Source organism: Acipenser ruthenus, chromosome 5 (genome assembly GCF_902713425.1).
Source record: "Acipenser ruthenus chromosome 5, fAciRut3.2 maternal haplotype, whole genome shotgun sequence".
In the NCBI taxonomy this organism is placed as follows: domain Eukaryota; kingdom Metazoa; phylum Chordata; class Actinopteri; order Acipenseriformes; family Acipenseridae; genus Acipenser; species Acipenser ruthenus.
In genome coordinates, this window is record NC_081193.1 from 62,818,843 (window position 1) to 62,840,047 (window position 21,205).

Here is a 21,205-nt window from a genome sequence, read left to right on the forward strand (position 1 = left end):
TGTTAACAAAAATTGCAATTGAATCTAATAAAAGAGAATCATAACAGCTCCATAAACACTATACTCGCTCAGCCTTGCACATCTTCCTGTTTCGTGTGAACATTTTGTTTTGTACTGCTGCCATTTTCAGGACAACTTTGGAAATTAAACTTTCATTAGTCTCAAAGGTTCTCTTCCTAGAAAAAGAAAAAGAAAAATGTACTACCCATCAATGGAAATCATTGCCAGTTGCTAGGTTACAGGTAATAAGAAAGTGTATGGGTTTGATTGAAACAATATTTAACGACTTACTGTTTGAGAGCGTAGGACACTTGATATAAAACAAATGAAATCAAAATATTTGTGGTATAAATAAGAACTGATTATTGATGATTTGTCTACCGTGCTTCGTTTATTGTAGGGTTCTCACTCTTTCTCACTTAAAATTACATCATACTGGTCTTCTAGAAGGCAGGTAAAACCGGCTTGTTCAAAAACTACCAACTTTGTACAAGACCAAAGCTTGGTTTGTACAAACCCCCTTTAACTCAGTGCAGTAAATGCCTCTGAGGCCCTTTCTTATGCTATGCCTGTTCATTTTGAACCCGGACATTAATAATATGTCTTACTAATGTTTTAATTTTTGCATGCGACACCACCTTTCTATTGGCCACAGTGAAGGTTTGACCTTAAGGTCTGGTTCTTCTACACAAGGGGCTTCGTACAGTGATGCATTTTAGAACAGTCACACTCAGAAATGCTGGAAGCAGTGGACCAGAATGGCATTCACTGTGACAACTGGAGTCTGCCCATATGGATTTTTGCCGTACTTAAGGTTAGCTTAAGCAAGGGAGTCAGTTGTGTGTCTTTGAGAGATTACTTTATTTTCTCTGTCCAGAAAATTGTTAGCGAACACCAATAGACTTCTTTAACATCATCAGTACTGTTGCTGTATCCTGTGTATTCCAAATTGTTTCAAATTACATTTGCACCAGTTTGACTTTAGGGTTAGGGTAATACAATTAAATATTACACATTTAATTGATAATATCTTTTAAAAATAGCTGTCTGTGAAAACATCTCCCCAGTTAAAAATATAAAAATAAACATGTGTGTTTTTGAGTGTTATTTTTTAGCTATCTTTATAACCGCTCAACTAATTGTGATAATTGTGATTAGAAATGCTATAAGCATCTCATAGGGTAACACAATCAAGGTCCTAGTGACCAGCGTTTGTATGTGAGGTAATGAAGGCTATTGTCATGGTGACCTACATTGTCATGGTTCTATAAGGTGTTTTTCATGTCCTTAGCAGTGCTCCCCCTTTATAACGCTGTAGTCGGCAGTCATAGTTAAGAGACCATGCTATTTCTTTTCTGTTTTATAACAAGAATACTAGTGTTAGTGTAATGGCTTTATGGGGCAAATGGGAGCTATGACCGTACCGCCTTATAACCTGTTCCGCAGTATAAAGGGCCGCCTTATAAAGGGGGAGGGCTATACATGCTACTGTGGCAATATTGCTTGTTTACAAAGTTAACATTTTTTACTTAAAATCCTTTTTTTTTTATTCTAATTTGTTTAATTTGGAAATACAAAACTAAACAGCTTTTATTTAGATTTAAAAAATAATATTATAAATAAATACTGAATAAAAATGAAGGGTATGCCCTTGAGTGAGTGTTAGAAAATACATAAATAACCATATAGATCTATTAAATTGTTTAATTCCCCAATCTCCTTGAAATAAAGTAATTTGTAGGTACTTCTTCTGTTGCTCGCTTTAATAACAGTTTAATTTCCATGTTTTTTTGGAGATGTGTTTTTTAATTCTTTTATGTTTTCTTTTTATTGATGTATAATTATCACCACTGGGAGTTCTTTTATCTCATAATGGCTAATTTATTGAAACCTGAGGCATGAAACATGATGTGCAATTCCTGCTATATGTGTGTGTTGCAAAACAAGAAAAGGGGAAAAATAGACTGTAGTTCCTGCATATATCAGTATTTACCATATCTAGACATTTTTGCTAAAAAGAAAAGAAAGGAAGTTTCTGAGTTCAACTATGGGGTCTGTATTTTTTATTAATGAAGAAAAAGGTATGGAATGTGAACTATGAGGGTGGAAAACATGTAGTCACTCATGGAATGATATGAATGTTTTCACAGAGAGCTTCTGTAAACATCTACTGTGTGGTTTGAAGGGGCACTGTTAGTTAGCTTTGGACAGGGGAATAAATTTAGACAAGCACCTAACAGCTAACTGAAGCATAGTTATACAGGTCACACTTAGGAGTCTGACTCTTGATATTGCCTCTCCCCCAAGGGGTTTAGGCATTATTTAATTAATTCACATTGGTAGGAGTTTTGCAAACTGGGTATTTAGAACCATTAAAATCCTGCAGGGTCACTGAAATACTGCTTAGTCTAGTCACCTCCTAATCTCACTGGAATTCATTTGAATTTAATTGATACTATTGTGACAGTCACACAGATATATTAACTTAAAGGAAAGCAAAAAGAAAAGGTCATATTATAATGATGTTATGGATTTTGTTGCCTTGTATTGTATTATTTTGTATTGTTGTTACTGACCTGTGCCACTAGGAGAGGCAAGTGAGTACGGGAAAGGAAGGAACATAAATCTATTTTTTGGATTACTGGAAGTCGCTGAGCTTTCATTGTTCTATTGGATACTGTGCCGGCTCAACTTTGCTCTTTTTCGCTGATTCTGTTAGGGGCGTTTCATATTAGGCTCGGGACTGAGTAAGATCGGTCTGTGACCAGGACACTAATATATCTACATAGATAGAAATATCTCGCTTCGGAACTAACCTTTCTGAACTTTGGACTGAGACGGGCGTCTGTTTGAAATGATCATTCAAATGGGCGTACTTCAGTGACTTGTTTTAGTTTTGTTGGTAATGTTACGTTATGTTTTTTGTTTTTTTTTGTTTATTAACCTAACGTGTGCCGAGTTGTGTGTTGTGTATGAATATTAGTGTGGATACAAAGCAACAAATATATCGAGTTGTCCATAGAATTTTTTGTGAACCTGTTGGTTTATTTATTTTTTTCATTTCATATGAAGTTAACGGTCCTAGTCTTGAAAAAATATAGAGAGGGTTGTTACAATATAATACCAAAATTGAACTATTATACCAAAGGATGATATTGAGAAATGATGTGCCAAATTTGAGAGAATAATATCGATTTTTTATAATAAAATACATTTTAAATAACCCATTTTGTAGATGGTGCTGTCAAGCACAAAAGACAAGGTGAATTATTATTATTATTATTATTATTATTATTATTATTATTTTTTGCCATTTAAAATCCATCTGGTTTGTTTTTGAGGTTTTTTTTTTTCCTTAAAAGTGTTTGACAGTGTTGCTGGATACGTGACCGGTCAATTTGACTGGCATATTAAAAACAAAATAAATATTATAATGAAAGGACAAACAATTAAATATAAGTCCTAGTTTTATTCAGGAACATCATATAAAGCATCTACACAACTGAAACATTGTAAATAAACTGACATTTGAACAGAAATGTGTTTATATACAGACATATTACATACCCTCAAAAAACTGTAGAACAAAAAAATTGAAGATAAATTTGTGTATATACAGGTATATCATATACATACAAAACTGTACAACTGTAAATACGTAACAATTTAAAAAAAATAATAAATGGGTTTATATTGACTAAGCATTTATATACAGGAATACTATAATCAAAATGACATGAATAAATAAACATTTGAGCAGAATGGGCTTCATTTACAATTGTTTACAAAGTCTAAGTGGTGGCACAAATCACACAGATACTGTGCTTTTCAAAATATTCAGTGCACTTACCGCATTGTCCGTCTTTGCTGCATCAGAATCTTGTTTGGTAAAATTTGCAGTAATTCCAAACACTCTTTTCTGTCCTGCTTCTTCAGCGATCCATTTGCAGTGTGTATTGGGGTAACAATGAATTTCTTAGAAAAATGTGTGACTTATAGTAACCAGTGTAGACAAACAGCCTGGCGCCGTGAGCTGTCAAGGCTGATTGATGGGCTATCAGAGGCTCATCTCATTGAAACAACAGAACTGTCAACAGACAACTCGCTTGAGGAATGCAGACTGATACAATTAAACTTCAATACAGCTGTAAGTCCTGACTGATAAACAAATAATACCGCAACATTATTATTGTTATAATATGTATCGGCCAATTTGACCACGCATGGTCGGAATAAGTATGAAAGTATTTTACTATGCTCATTTTTGCAGCTACGCAATTCTTTCTTTGTCAGGGGAATTAGTACATATATTTAGGAAAAGTCAGGAAAGCACAGCTCCATATCTTAAACACACACACAGCAATTTAAATTTACACACACAGCAATTTAAATTTAAATGTATTTGCTTAAGATTGTAAGTCGCCCTGGATAAGGGCGTCTGCTAAGAAATAAATAATAATAATAATAATAATAATAATAATAATAATAAATTCCAAAACGGTCAAAATGACTGCCTTATTCGTTCTAGTGTTATGTTTACTGGAAATGTACTTTTGACTGGATTTAAGGATGCAACTATAGTTTTATTGGCCAAATAACAAACTCTTATTGGCAAGAAACAATTTAATTTTGTACAGGAAATACCATGTTCCTTCAAATTTAAGACGTGTTTTTTTAACCACTTTTTGCTTCTCAAAGATAGTCTGCATCTTAAATTAGAGTACAGTAGTGATGCCTGTATTAAAATCACCAACAAAAGACGTGACTACCAGAGTACACAAGCAGCAGTGTGACTGGCTGCCGAGAAACAACAAACCAAAACATTACTGCCCGATCTCGAATCATCCATGACAAACAGGCAGCATTTTCAAAGAAGTATCATTAGCTTCCTGAGTATTTCAAAAAGAAGCTTTTACAATTTCAGCGTTTCTAACAAACAGTACCAGCTTAGACAGATCGGAAATGCTGATCAGAGCCCCATATTTTTCGACATACCAAACAATACCACAGTTCAAAAAATGAGAGAAAAACAGATGTGAGTAATAATAACTGGAAATGAGAAGCAGCACATAACGCACATTAATGCTCTGTGTGATATCAGACGACCGCAGACTGCCTAATTGAGGTTGTGTCTTTGTAAATGCATATTTAATTTTTTTACATTTGCAGCAGTGTAGTGTTTCTATTATCAGATTCTTCTGTGAAAAACAGTAGAGACATATTCACTTTAAAAATAACTGCATATTTCAAACAGAATACAAGCGTGATGTGTTTTTCCTTCTCACAAGCTCCTTGGGAATGCCCAAGTGGGTGTTTCCATTAAATTAAATTATATTCAGCTCTTTGTTGGAAGTGTGCAATGCGTGTGTATGGTTATTATGGTAACAGTATGATATTAATGCTTTGATTTGAATTGTTTTGTATATTTTTGTTTGTGATGTGTATCGTGCAGTACGAAATAAAATTAACAGTAATTCTAAGGGAAATTGCCTATATATATATATATATATATATATATATATATATATATATATATATATATAATATATATATATATGCCTATGTATATTGCAGCTAAGGGTTAAACTCTGATTATTCTTTAGTAATGTGCGGCCCGCTATACACATTAGGTTAAACTGGTTTTCTGGATATGCGGCTTGTGATAAAAGTTTGGTTGCGAACCTTTGATTTAGATCAGGCAGAGGAATTACTTTGAAATCAATATTTAATGATTTTTGTTTTAGCCAGTCAAATAGGACTTGGAACATAAGAACATAAGAAAGTTTACAAACGAGAGGAGGCCATTCAGCCCATCTTGCTTGTTTGGTTGTTAGTAGCTTATTGATCCCAGAATCTCATCAAGCAGCTTCTTGAAGGATCCAGGGTGTCAGCTTCAACAACATTACTGGGGAGTTGGTTCCAGACCCTCACAATTCTCTGTGTAAAAAAGTGCCTCCTATTTTCTTTTCTGAATGCCCCTTTATCTAATCTCCATTTGTGACCCCTGGTCCTTGTTTCTTTTTTCAGGTGAAAAACGTCCCCTGGGTCGACATTGTCAATACCTTTTAGGATTTTGAATGCTTGAATCAGATCACCACGTAGTCTTCTTTGTTCAAGACTGAATAGATTCAATTCTTTTAGCCTGTGTGCCTTTTAAACCCGGGATAATTCTGGTTGCTCTTCTTTGCACTCTTTCTAGAGCAGCAATATCCTTTTTGTAACGAGGTGACCAGAACTGAACACAATATTCTAGGTGAGGTCTTACTAATGCATTGTAAAGTTTTAACATCACTTCCCTTGATTTAAATTCAACACTTCTCACAATATATCCAAGCATCTTGTTGGCCTTTTTTATAGCTTCCCCACATTGTCTAGATGAAGACATTTCTGAGTCAACATAAACTCCTAGGTCTTTTTCATAGATTCCTTCTTCAATTTCTCGCATATGATATTTATAATGTACATTTGTATTGCCTGCGTGCAGTACTTTACACTTTTCTCTATTAAATGTAATTTGCCATGTGTCTGCCCAGTTCTGAATGCTGTCTGGATCATTTTGAATGACCTTTGCTGCTGCAACAGTGTTTGCCACTCCTCCTATTTTTGTGTCGCCTGCAAATTTAACAAGTTTGCTTATTATACCAGAATCTAAATCATTAATGTAGATTAGGAATAGTAGAGGACCTAATACTGATCTCTGTGGTACTCCACTGGTTACCTCACTCTATTTTGAGGTTTCTATTCTAATCAGTACTTTCTGTTTTCTACATGTTAACCACTCCCTAATCCATGTGCATGCATTGCCTTGAATTCATACTGCGTTCAGTTTGAGAATTAATTTTTTATGCAGGACTTTGTCAAAAGCTTTCTGGAAATCTAAATAAACCATGTCGTATGCGTTGCAATTATCCATTGTCGATGTTGCATCCTCAAAAAAATCAAGCAGGTTAGTTAGACACGTTCTCCCTTTCCTAAAACCATGCTGACTGTCTCCCAGGATATTGTTACCATATAGGTAATTTTCCATTTTAGATCTTATTATAGTTTCCATAAGTTTACATATAATAGAAGTCAGGTTTATTGGTCTGTATTATTATTATTTTATTTCTTAGCAGACGTTCTTATCCAGGGCGACTTTCAATTGTTACAAGATATCACATTATACACATTATACATTATTCAGATATCACATTATTATTATTTGTCTCCCTTTTTGTGGATCGTATTACGTTTGCAATTTTCCAGTCTGTCGGTACAACCCCTGTGTCAAGAGACTGTTGCATGATCTTGGTTAGTGGTTCATAAATAACTTCTTTCATTTCTTTGAGTACTATTGGGAGGATCTCATCCGGCCCAGGGGATTTGTTTATTTTAAGAGCTCCTAGTCCCTTTATGCTAAAGTTATTTAAAACTGGATAGGAACAGGTCGACATGTGGGGCATGTTGTCCGTGTCCTCCTTTGTAAAAACCTGTGAAAAGTAATCATTTAATATATTTGCTATTTTTTTTTTTTCTTTGTCTATGATTTTGCTATTTGTGTCTCTTAGACATTTAACCTCCTCATTGAATGTTCTCTTGCTGTTATAATATTGGAAAAACATTTTGGAATTGGTTTTAGCTCCCTTAGCAATGTTGATTTCTATCTCTCTCTTGGCCTTTCTAACTTCCTTTTTGACTTGTGTTTGCAGTTCCAAGTACTCTTTCCGTGTACTTTGTTTTTGGTCCCTTTTAAACACTCTCTAAAGTGCCTTTTTTCGCTGAATATTTTTTTTAATTGACCTATTAAACCATTTTGGCCATTTGTCTACTTTTGGGATGTAATTGTTTTGCGCCTCTAGTACTACATTTTTAAAAAACAGCCATCCTTTTTCTGTGGATGTTTTCTCTATTTTACTCCAATCTACTTCTGTTAATCTCTGTTTCATACTTTCATAGTTTGCTTTTCTAAAATTGTAAACCTTAGCTTAAGTCATTACTTTTGGGGTTTTAAAAATCACTTCAAATGAGACCATGTTGTGGTCTAAGTTTGCCAATGGCTCTCTGACCTCTGTTTGAGTTATTCTGTCTTCGTTATTTCAAAAGACTAAATCAAGGCATGCCTCCCCTCTAGTCGGTGCCTTGACGAATTGCGTTAGGAAGCAGTCATTTGTCATTTCCACCATTTCAATTTCATCCGTCGTGCTTCCCACCAGGTTTATATGGGGGAAGTTGAAATCCCCCATTAGTATGGCTTTTCCTTTTCTACACGCATTTCTAATGTCATTGTATAACAGATTATTTTGCTCTGAGTCTGAATTTGGCGGTCTATAGCATGCTCCTATTATTATGCCGTTTGAATTTTTGTCCATGTTTCTGACCCATATTGATTCGCGTTGTTTTCTTTGTCCAGATTTTAACACCTGGGCTTCAAGAGTATTTCTTATGTATAGCGCTACCCCTCCGCCTCTTCTGTTCTGCCTGTCTTTCCTATACAGTGTGTACCCACTAATACTAGATTTGTCTCCATCACTCTCAGACAACCAAGTTTCTGTAACACCTATCACGTCGTAGTTTCTTGTTAGTGCAGTAGCTTCAAGTTCTAACATTTTGTTTCTGAGACTTCTAGCATTAAGATAAATACATTTAATAGCTGTCTTACCTGAGCTGTTGCCTTTGGCAATGGTCTTTTGTGTATTTCTTCTTTTTCTTTTTCTATGCCCAGAAGCAGCGCTTCAGTAATTTCAAGATGCCTAGTACTTACTTTGTTTTCACCACTTGAATTAGTGTTGGTGTCCGATTCAGAAATCTCAAAATCTAATCTAGAGTTTGGGTTCCCAAAAGATAAATAATGACATAAATCTCATGTCATCTTTTTTTTAAATCTTTTTTATTGGTTTTCAGTAGAATAACAAAAAGCGGTATCACAGTAATAATACAGCTTATATTAATCATTAAGACAAAAAGTATGTTGTGATTAAACCTTTCCCGCCCATCCCAACCCGCCCACAAAGAAAAACTTTCAAAAAAAAATGAAAAACATGTTTCACATATCACACATGTAAGCACAGAGCATATACAAAAAAATAAACCACACACACAAGAAAAGAGAAAGAAAGAAGAAAAAAAGGAAAGGAGGATCGGGGGATTGATGTGAGGTTGTCTGTTTATAAGGCGACTCATCATGGTATTGATTGAATTTGTAATTGTTCAACATAAAAAAGGAAGGGCTGCCATCTATCATAGAACTTGTTAGTGAATCCACGCAGGGTGAATTTAATTTTTTTCCAATTTCAAGAATTGCATAACATCCCTAACCCAATGGATATGAGAAGCTGGGGTAACCTGCTTCCATTTAAGCAAAATTGAACGTCTAGCCAGAAGTGCAGCAAAAGCCAGAGTATCAAATTGAGTTCTGAGCAAAGGGACATCATCAGGCACCACCCTGAACAGAGCAATAAGCGGAGAAGATTCGATATGAAGTTCAAAAATTTGGGAGAAACAATTAAATATAAAACTCTAGAACCTGTGAAGTAGAGAGGCAGGAGCCTGCTTACATCTGTCACAGGTTGAGTCTAGTTCGGGATAGATCTTTGACAACCTCACCTTTTGACCAGTGTAAGCGATATACCATTTTAAACTGTATCAGAGCATGCTTGGCACAAGCGGGAGAAGTGTGAACTCACAACAAAACAGATTTCCACTCCTCCTCTGAGAACTGCAAACCAAGATCTGCTCCCACAAGTTTTTTAATGCTGATAGAGAGGGAATATTTAAAGAAGAAATAATTAAATCCATTTTAGAAATGGATCCTTTTAGTTCAGGGTTCAGTTCTAGAATAGAATCCATCCATCTAACACACTATATTGATCTAAAAATGACCTAAGTATATCAGCACATTTTGAAGGATTGTTTAAGGTAGGCCTAGATGTTGAACGGTCCAAAGAGGGTGATATTCCAAAATTAAAGTCTCCTCCCAGAATAAGGAAATGAGTGTCTAGATCCGGCAAAGAAGAAAGAAAGCTTGAAAGAAACTGAGTGTCATCCCAATTGGGAGCATAGACATTAGCCAATATCAGTGGAGTATTATAAAGTCTACCAGTAACTATAACAAAATGACCTTGAGGGTCCACCTTAGTCTGGGAAGCTACAAACGGTGTTGATTTATGAATTAGAATTGCTGCACCCCTGGCTTTACTGTGAAACTGAGAGTGAAACACCTGACCCACCCAATCCCTACGAATCCTAAATTGATCCGAAGTACGAAGGTGTGTCTCTTGCAGGAAAGCAATATTTACTTTTAAGAAGCTGAAGGTGTGATAGTACTCTCTTACACTTTATTGGGTGATTGAGCCCCTTAACATTCCAACTTATATATTTAACAGACGACTTCCCATCCTGTATGGCTGAGCTTACCTGTGCCATATATTGTTTAAAAAGTAAGTAAATTGAATGACAGAGTGAACAGAGAATAATATTAATACAAACAGCCAAGCTGGACTCAAAATGAAAGAAATAAAAAAGGAAAGAGAAAAAGAACAAAAGAAAAAACAATAGAACTTGAAATCAAATCAGGACCCCCCCCCCCCCCCCCCCCCCCCACTAGTTTTTTCCCACCCCAGAACACCTCCCCAAACGATGTGTAAGCATAACCATAGAACACATCATCCGTGCACAAAGTGCATTCTACAAGAATATAGTTTAAAACTCTGAACCCGCAGCCCCGCAGTCAGCAAAAATTCAGGCATATATATATATATATATATATATATATATATATATATATATATATATATATAAAATGAATGGAAACTGCATAAAATGAAAAACAAAAGGGAGTCAAAAGCTCCCGTCGGTATGAAAAAAAGGCAGTTATAAACAGAGGAAACATTTTTAATTGATTTGGGAAACCTTATCCTCCTACAACCAAAACAGAGAATAAATAAATAAATAAAACAAATAAGTATACATCAGAATAGTAACAGATGACGGTGGTATTTATCAGCTATAAGCAAACCAACACGCTTTATCTAAAGCTTACCCCATAAGCATATATAAAGCTCTGCGTGGAGTGCAGGATGCACCCTATAGCCTGGAGGTCGTCGGTTCGAATCCAGGCTATTCTACTGCCGACTGTGGATGGGAGTTCCCAAGGGGCGGCACACAATTGGCCAAGCGTCGCCCGGGTGGAGAGCGCCTAGGTCGGCCAGGGTGTGCTCGGCTAACTGTGCACCAGCGACCCCTGTAGACTGGCCGGGTGACTGCGGGGTTGACTGTAAGCTGCCCAGAGCTGCGTTGTCCTCCGACGCTGTAGGTCTGAAGTGGCTGCATGGCAGGCCTGCAGAGTGAAAAGAAGCAGTTGGCCGACGGCACACACTTCGGAGGACAGCGTGTGTTCGTCTTCGCCGCTCCCGGGTCAGCGCGGGGGTGGTAGCGGTGAGCTGAGCCTAAAATATAAATACAATTGGCTAGTTCAAATTGGGATAAAATCGGGGTAAAAATCAATTGCCGATTACTAAATTAAAAATAAATAAATTAATTAATTAAAAAATAAACTGTTATACAATAAAATCTATAAAATTGTGCCGAATGTAATCTAGGTGAATTGTACAATCCAAAGAATGATATTTTGTGAGATTTATCTAATTGTTTGAGAAATTATTATTACTATTAATTTAACAGGTTTCATTGTCTTTTGCGATACGTATTGACTAGAGCTCTGTTGTAGTAAAAAATGTATTTATTTTGCAATTGGTAATTACTAGGATAATCAATTGTATATTCTTAAGAAGCCATCATTTAAGAATACTAGGGCTGTCAAGCAATTAAAAAAATTAATCGCGATTAATCTTGCGATTAAAAAAATTAATCTTAGTTAATCTTGGTTTTAATCGTATATTAAATTGATACAATTACTACATCCATCTAATTTGTGTGTTTTATTACTGATGCTATTTATTATTATTATTATTATTATTATTATAGGGCAGCAGTGTGGAGTAGTGGTTAGGGCTCCGGACTCTTGAGGGTCATGGGTTCAATCCCAGGTGGGGGACACTGCTGCTGTACCCTTGAGCAAGGTACTTTACCTAGATTCCTCCAGTAAAAACCCAACTGTATAAAGGCTTAACATACTACGCAAAAAAAAAATCAGCAACGTAGCCTACTCCTTTTAAAAAAATATAATAAAATAATAATAAATAAATACTTTGCTTGATTTCATGGGTTTGCAACGATCCTAAATTTCTGTCGAAACTGATGGTTTTAATTTGTTGTGTTGTTGTCTGTAGCAGAAGAGCTGCTGGTGTATTTTGAGAAGTGAAGGTGTGTTCAAATACGCAGCAGACTAGATGTACTCGTGTGTGATATTGGAACTCACTTTGACAGTATCGAAGTAAGCGTCTTTCTGTCCAGTGAGCCTGTCAAAAAAAAAAAAAATAAATCCCATTCATTTTACTGCTCCATAACGCGGTTCAGTGACTAACTTTCTATTAAAGCAGTATCTGCACTCAGATACTCAATCCAATGTTGCCGCGGCCGGGATTGATGTTTGGTGTGCCGGAAGGCTCAAGACACAGCAATGCGATTAACGTGCGTTAAAAAAATAAATCTCCAAAAAAGATAACGCGTTAGTCGCAATTAATTGACAGCCTTAAAGAATACATTTCACTGACCCACACAAGAAGAGCCGTATCAGTAAAGGTAAAAGACCTTTGTGTGTTGCGTGATTTTTCCAACAATTTAGGACAACCAACTAACTTTATAGTATTGCCTTTTCAATATATACAGCACTGTTTGTGCCGCATATAGACCACAGCTGTCGTTACTGATTTTCATAGCAACATGTGCCCCAAGAATTCCGCTGTTTGGCACATGATAATGCTCATGTTTGCTTCTAGAAGAAATGTGTGATGTTCAATATACATGAGTGCTGGCCCCAGGCCCGGGCAATCAGGTGTTGCTTATTTGAATTTTCTGCAGGTTTTGTCAAGATACGTTGGCAGTTTAATTACTTCTGAAGTAATCTGTAATTTGCTGTCATCACAAATGGAGATTAGATATAGGGGCATTCAGAACAGAAAATAGGAGGCACTTTTTTACACTGAAAATTGTGAGGGTCTGGAACCAACTCCCCAGTATTGTTGTTGAAGCTGGGATCCTTCAAGAAGCTGCTTGATGACATTCTGGGATCAATAAGCTACTAACAACCAAACGAGCAAGATGGGCTGAATGGCCTCCTCTTGTTTTGTAAACTTTCTAACTTCTCATGTGACTACTGGCTACTGTCTTGTCCAAATTCATTTTTATTAAGATGCTTCACTTCTCCAAGTGTGGCCCTGAAATCACAGATCTAACTATGATCAATCCTCATCCCCTCTTTTCATACATAGTTTGTGTAATGCAATAACCAAACTGTAACAACATTATGGAATTGAAACTTTGGAATTCAATCTACAATGTGTCATTGAATATTAATTGAATAAATCAGTAAACTATAGCCAAGCTGCCAATTTAATGACTTTTGATATTTTTAAATATGTTATGACTACTACTAATAATAATAACAAAAACATGTTTTTGCCACTTTTGCCAATGCACTGGTGTCTTCAGGGCATGTCCTCATACTGTGTGAATGGCAGTTTCATTGAACAACTCCATATATTAAGAAAATAATGTGGGTCCTAAATCAGTAAAACCTCCCATATATTTTCAAAATCAGTAAATGAAATCAAATACTGGAATAAGCCTCACTAGAAGTAAGGTATTTAAAGGTACTGAATATTTATACTGAACAGATCTGAGCTGCAATTCTCAGAAGGCACTAAAAAGTTATCACCTTGACAATAATAAAAAAATACAGGAGTTAATGTTAAGCATTTCAGCTCTTAGTAGGAGTTACAGTACTTTAAATGTGATGATAGTAAAATAATATTAAAAGTACATTTGTTTCCATTTTTTTTATTTTTGTTTATTTTATGATTGAGTGTATACATTTAGGGAGGAACATTTCCATAAACAATGGAAAACTTGAGTTTTCAACCAGGCAGATTTACTAAAGGGTGCTGTTTTGAAAACTATTTTGATAATTCAGTTAAGAAGCCACCCATTTAAAAAAGTTTATATTGGCTTGTTCCCATAATAGAAAGAATTGGCCAATAAAGAAATGTGTTCAATATCTAATGATCAAGTAGTAGGTATAGCCTAATACATACAGAAGTAGTCATTGTAGAAGGGGAACATTTGTCTGTGTCAAAGCCAAGGAGCGGGCACCAACAAAAAAATGCCTTTATACTTAATTGAGGGAGAACACAATATGTTTGCTTCATCGCAAAATGTCTTGTATTATGACGTGTGTCATATTCTGATCTTTGTAGGTCAGTCTGATGAAAAAAAAAGTGCTTCCGCTGGATTGCTGTTGCTGGGTGAGGGTTGATAGGCTGAAGTTTCCAATCCTGTTTCCAGGCAGGGAATTGCAATAGAACCTCGGAGAACAATGGCACTGACATCAATGCCACAATCTGCAATTCAGAAAGCTGCATAGCTCGCATTCCTCAGACTTTGGCTGCTTGAGAAAAATCAGTGTGTGGCCAATGCCCGTAAGAACACCGCTAAAAAAAACAAAACAAATTTCAATGGAAACCACTACGCACTGTTCCTTTTTCTGTTTCTCTTTTTCTCTAGCACCCACTCCCCCCACCTTGCCCCACCCTCACCCTCTCAGGACCAATTAGGATTATTTTTTCCTCCACAGACCTGCCGCAGAGATCGCCCACAATTTTCCCACCCATTATTCCCTCATTTGTGTATTTCCCCCTACTAACCGAGCACAGCTAATAAAAGGAAATTAGATCACGTGACCCTCTGTGTTTTTCAACACTTAACTACTGTTTGTCTATTCAACAGTTTGGAAGCCTGGCTGCAGAGCTGGATTTAACTGTTCAGTCTTGTCTAGTGAAGTGAAAAGGGCACATTCTTTCTTTCTCATTCTCTATTATTAATGTATTTCCAGACTTCATTTCTGGTGAAATTATTTCCTTTGTCCACTGTTTCACAAGTTAATTTTAAAGCAGGTATACATAAAACACTATCTGAATGTACCTCCTGCATGTGGCAGAAAAAAAGGTTCATATGATGGGGTATTTACTTGCCTTGAAGCTTACCCTTTCCCAACAGGTCACATACAGAGATTGTCGTTTCTTAAACACCACGGTTCTTTGTGTCTGTTTACTGCCTTAAAAAAGAGGCTGGGGATTTCAAAAAGACAAAACTAATGTGACATGACAGTCGACAAGCTGTTGTGAAGAAACAGTCAATAGGTGACTAAGTAACAGGGCTAGGCATTTGTTGTTATCTGATGGAATAAACCTGGCACCTTTTGTTCAGGGTATTATTTATTTATTTGTTATAAGTACCATTTCTCTATATCTAACATTCCAATATGGAATATTATGTTGTCAAAATAAATGTTTTTGGTAGGAACCAAAGACCATTACAGATTCTCTATGGCTGTTTTGGGTTGGTCCTACTTCTTTGTTACGATGCAAATGTTGGCATATTGTTTTGAACAACATGGAGAGAAAAGAAACTGAAACTGACTTTCTTTCTGTCTGTCTGTCTGTCTACCTGTCTGTCTGTCAGCCTAATTGTCTTGATTTTGCACTAATCTGCATCAAACGTTTACCATTCCCAGCCTCTATTTTTTTTTTTGAATTGCATTTTGCTATAATCCAGTTAACTCCTGAAAATCTCCAATTTCTCTGACTAAGGAACGGTCCTACATACAGTACATTCAGACACTGTGCAGATACACCCTGTCTTTTTGGTCGTTATATGTACATAAGTAGATATATATTATAATATATGTGCAGAATATCCAATAATCTCTGTAGTTTTCCATTGGAAAACATATGGAAGGGCCTTTTTAGTTGAGTGGTTTCAATATCTTTCTGGCAGCAATTGAGAGGAATGGTAGTTCCTTGCACCAAGTTATCAGTGAGAACTGCCAAAGACTCTATATACAGCAAGGATAGTTTGTGTTTTCAGGGTATTGGCACATTTCACTTTTAATTTGTAGTTCCCAACACTCTTAGGTGAAAAAAGTAAATGTCTGTGTGGCAGGATAGCAGCAGAGGGAAGACTCAGAGACAGAAAGTGCAGTGAAACCAAAATATTTTAATTAACAAAACACAAATAAAAAGGCACGGTGGCCAACCAAAAAGACGAACACAAAAACAGGCTTTAAACATAAACTATACAGAAAGAATCACTCACTCTCTCACACACGTCTTTTCACTGTTCCAAACACTCACCTCCTAACAAACACTCACCTCCTAACATACCCAACCACTCCCTTTTATACAGGTGTCTGGGCTAATTGGGCAATTCGCACCTCATTAGCCCAGGCACATTCCACACATTCCTCACACATAAATTCACTGAACCACACCCCAAACTCACTCACATCCACTCTAAACAATACAAAAAACACAGAACCACCACAAAATAGGCTGCACCCCATCACACACCTCCCCTCCTTGTGTGCAGCACAACATGGCCTAAATGGCCACCTCCCCCCTCAGTCTCAAAGTCCCGGAAGAGGGGGAAGCACAGTGTCCATGGGGGTGGCCATGGTGGGAGGTCCGGCACCCCCCCGACTCTTCGTGGCCGGCAGGTCCCTCTTCCGGGGCTCACGCCACACACTATCCTGCCGCAAACGTGCGGCTGGGGGAGCTGGTCTCCTGACCTCCCCCCCCTTCTTCACGGCCGGCATTTCCCCTCCGTGGGGCTCCGACCACACGATCTCCGGCAGCGAAACTGCTGCGAGGGGAACTGGTCTCCTGATCTCCCCCCCTTTCTGCATGGCTGGCAGCTCCCCTCCGTGGGGCTCCGGCCACAGTGTAGCGACCCCAGGCGAAGCAGGACCCTCAACGACCCCAGGCGAAGCAGGATCCCTGGCGACCCCAGGCGAAGCAGGATCCCTGGCGACCCCAGGCGACGGCAGCAGCAGCGGACCCTCGGGAGGCGACGGCAGCAGCAGCGGACCCTCGGGAGGCGACGGCAGCAGCAGCGGACCCTCGGGAGGCGACGGCAGCAGCAGCGGACCCTCGGGAGGCGACGGCAGCAGCAGCGGACCCTCGGGAGGTGGAGGCAGAGGCAGCTCCTGCTCCTCTCCCTCAGGTGGTGGAGGCAGAGGCAGCTCCTGCTCCACTCCCTCGGGTGGTGATGGTGGAGGCAGAGGCAGCTCCTGCTCCTCTCCCTCGGGTGGTGGTGGTGGAGGCAGAGGCAGCTCCTGCTCCTCTCCCTCGGGTGGTGGTGGTGGAGGCAGAGGCAGCTCCTGCTCCTCTCCCTCGGGTGGTGGTGGTGGTGGTGGAGGCAGAGGCAGCTCCTGCTCCTCTCCCTCGGGTGGTGGTGGTGGTGGAGGCAGAGGCAGCTCCTGCTCCTCTCCCTCGGGTGGTGGTGGTGGTGGAGGCAGAGGCAGCTCCTGCTCCTCTCCCTCGGGTGGTGGCGGCGGGAACAGCAGCTTGTCTCCCTCCGGTGGCACTGCTGGCTCCTCCGACAGCGGGGTTAGAGCTGTTGGTGCTGCCGGCTCCTCCGACAGCGGGGGTAGGGCTGGTGGCGCTGCCGGCTCCTCCGACAGCGGGGGTAGGGCTGGTGGCGCTGCCGGCTCCTCCGACAGCGGGGGTAGGGCTGGTGGCGCTGCCGGCTCCTCCGACAGCGGGGGTAGGGCTGGTGGCGCTGCCGGCTCCTCCGACAGCGGGGGTAGGGCTGGTGGCGCTGCCGGCTCCTCCGACAGCGGGGGTAGAGCTGGTGGCGGGCGTCTCCGCTGGGCTCCCTTCAGCAGCAAAAACAGCGGCTGCTGTGGAGCCTGAGCTTCACGCCCTCGTCCCTCCCAAAAAAAAATAGGGGTTTGGGCCTTCAGCTCCTCCCCTCCGGACACAGGACGCACCGGCTCCTCCCCTCTGGACCTAGGACGCACCGGCTCCTCCCCTCCGGGCCGTGGACGCACCGACTCCTCCCCTCCGGGCCGTGGACGCACCGACTCCTCCCCTCCGGGCCGTGGACGCACCGACTCCTCCCCTCCGGGCCGTGGACGCACCGACTCCTCCCTCTCGGGCCGTGGACGCACCGACTCCTCCCTCTCGGGCCGTGGACGCACCGACTCCTCCCTCTCGGGCCGTGGACGCACCGACTCCTCCCTCTCGGGCCGTGGACGCACCGACTCCTCCCTCTCGGGCCGTGGACGCACCGACTCCTCCCTCTCGGGCCGTGGACGTTCGGGCTCCTCCCTCTCGGGCTGTGGACGTTCGGGCTCCTCCCACTCGGGCTGTGGACGTTCGGGCTCCTCCCACTCGGGCTGTGGACGTTCGGGCGCCTCCCACTCGGGCTGTTGCAGCGGCAGCTCCTCCTCCTCATACTGGGTGGGGCAGATGGCCACTGTGTGTCCATATGCCCCACAGCCGGGGCACAACTCTGCCGCGAGCCCTTTTAAAAATAGCTCCCAGCTGTCATCTGCCTCCTCCTGGGCCAGCTCCATTTTCCTCCACCTCATCCTCTCTTCCCTTTTTTTTTTTTTTTAAACAAAACGAAAAAACTGCACTTCCGCTCTGAGTCTCCAGGGGGCGCTATCCCACTTCTGACACCAACCTGTGGCAGGATAGCAGCAGAGGGAAGACTCAGAGACAGAAAGTGCAGTGAAACCAAAATATTTTAATTAACAAAACACAAATAAAAAGGCACGGTGGCCAACCAAAAAGACGAACACAAAAACAGGCTTTAAACATAAACTATACAGAAAGAATCACTCACTCTCTCACACACGTCTTTTCACTGTTCCAAACACTCACCTCCTAACAAACACTCACCTCCTAACATACCCAACCACTCCCTTTTATACAGGTGTCTGGGCTAATTGGGCAATTCGCACCTCATTAGCCCAGGCACATTCCACACATTCCTCACACATAAATTCACTGAACCACACCCCAAACTCACTCACATCCACTCTAAACAATACAAAAAACACAGAACCACCACAAAATAGGCTGCACCCCATCACAGTCTGTCATATAGTAAGAGAAATAAGTTACCAAAGTAAGGTAAAAATGGCCTCCTCCTTCTTTTTCACCTCTATCATTTACATTCAATTATTTATTTCTGTTTTAAAATGGAACAAAAAATATATATTTTTATATAATATAAAGATAAAAACAAGGTCTAGCATGCGTGGGATTTGAAACTATAAACTTCAGTTTGCAAGCTTGTTGTGTTATTGTCAGTGCTACATGATTAGTTGAGAAAACAAGCAGTATTTTGAAAGATGAAGTCAACCAGCTGAGACTTATTTTTTATAGGAGATTTTTCTGGAGATTTTTTTTTTCGAGTCATCTCATCATTCTGAGATTCTGATCTTGATCTCTGAAAAATGTTGGTTTCCTGTTAGTGTAACACTGATTGTGGTCCCTATTGGCGCAAGTAAGTACGGTTTCCTCTTGATACTGATTGATGAGAGTAACGCTATTTGTGGTCCCCACTGGACAAAAAGGAATGTTAATTTGAGATGAAGCTATGCTGAAGGATAGCCTATATATTTGGTATTTGGTAAAAGTAAAACATAAATACATTAATAAATATTTAAATAAATGAATACATAAATCAATATATAGGCATTTATTTTTTTTATCTATCTTGATATTAATTTATTTTTCACTATCAGATATAAACACTGCCATTTAATACTGTATGAAACAAAACTAAATACTCAACAGCTCTTGTTGAATTGTATATTAGTGAAGATTTTTGTACATAAAGGTTGTAATGCTTTCATATATTTTTACTTTCAAAGAAACTTTATAACACATTTATTTTCGAAAAAAATAAGGTATATAAATGATGGACATTGACTAAATGTTTTTGGTTTCTTTTTAATCAACTCGATCATTCATCCTAGACCATGACACGCTTGAGTGACTATGACTGAAGCATATGCACTTAATCACCTAATTAGTGAGACAGTTGATTGGACACTGGATATGGAGTGATTTTAGCTGTTGAATTGCAAGCTTGAATAAAAGCAATAAAGAAAATCACAAAAAAAACAATATGCCATGTCTGTCAAGGGAGCAGCGCCTTCGTGCAATTGGCATGTTGGAGGCTGGACTAGGGCAGCGTACTGTGGCTCACCGTCTTGGGTGCTCACAACATCAAACCTGGCGAAACACACTCTGTCAATGACGGGCCACGAACTGGGAGACCAAGAGTCACAACACCTGCCCAAGATCGACAGATCATTTTGCAGCATCTTCGTGATGTGAATTGTTCATCAGCATAATAAAAAGTCACTGCACCTGCTCTAAAACAGAGTTTGTCATTTTTCGATCACATCTAGTGAATTTTATCCAAATATAAGTGTTAAGTTTCTTTTGATGCTCAAATATAAGTGATACGTTTCTTTTGATGCTCAGTATTTATATATACAGTATATTGGAATGACCCAGACAATTGCTTTGTTGCATGTGTTGTTGTCTGTTCAGTTTGTCTCGTCTGTCTTTTATGTTACATGTATTGTAAGGGGAACGGGTCACACCGTTACTTAGCATGGGAAGGGGGAGTGAGGAGAATGTGTGTTGCTGTTTTCGGAGGTTGTAGAGCATGGATGTGACTGGTTGAGAAGCCGGACAGTGGCGGGAAACGACAGGAGGTTATATGAGGGGGTGCATGAGCCTGGGGACCGGAGACAGTCCAGCGCTGAACTGGAATGAGAGGCACAATAAAAGCGGATTGAACTTGTGTCAAATATACAAGCCAAGTTAGTAGAAACCTATGGGGCAATTTGACTAAAAAACAAATGTTTTCTTGAAATTTGGCATTTGTTTTTGATATCTCCACTTTAAATGGCTGGGCACTTTTGAATTTTTGGTGTTTTTTTCACATTTCCAATGTGTTTTTGTTTCAGATTAAATAGTTCCTTTTTAAACTCTTTAAATAGGTCTCAATGTGGTTATTAACAGAGAAGCTGAGGTATCCCTTTGGTGTAATCTGCAATGAGTCTTGTTTATTTGGATGCCCCGCAGTGCGGAACTATTAAAAGAAAACTTATGTTTATGGAACGACTATTTACTGAAATGAAAACAAAAACATGTCACCTTAAAAGGGCACGGTCTGGATAGAATTATGCATATGGAATTTATCTGTTTCTCATAAAGGAAGTTCTTCAGAACACACTCTGAAG

The 21,205-nt window shown here is 39.4% G+C and overlaps 1 protein-coding gene across 2 annotated transcripts in view; it reads left to right on the forward strand.

Annotated features, from left to right (window-relative positions):
• LOC117403084 (cysteine-rich motor neuron 1 protein-like) overlaps window positions 1-21,205 on the forward strand; it is a 287,122-nt gene that overhangs the window by 178,926 nt on the left and 86,991 nt on the right. The window lies entirely within an intron of this gene.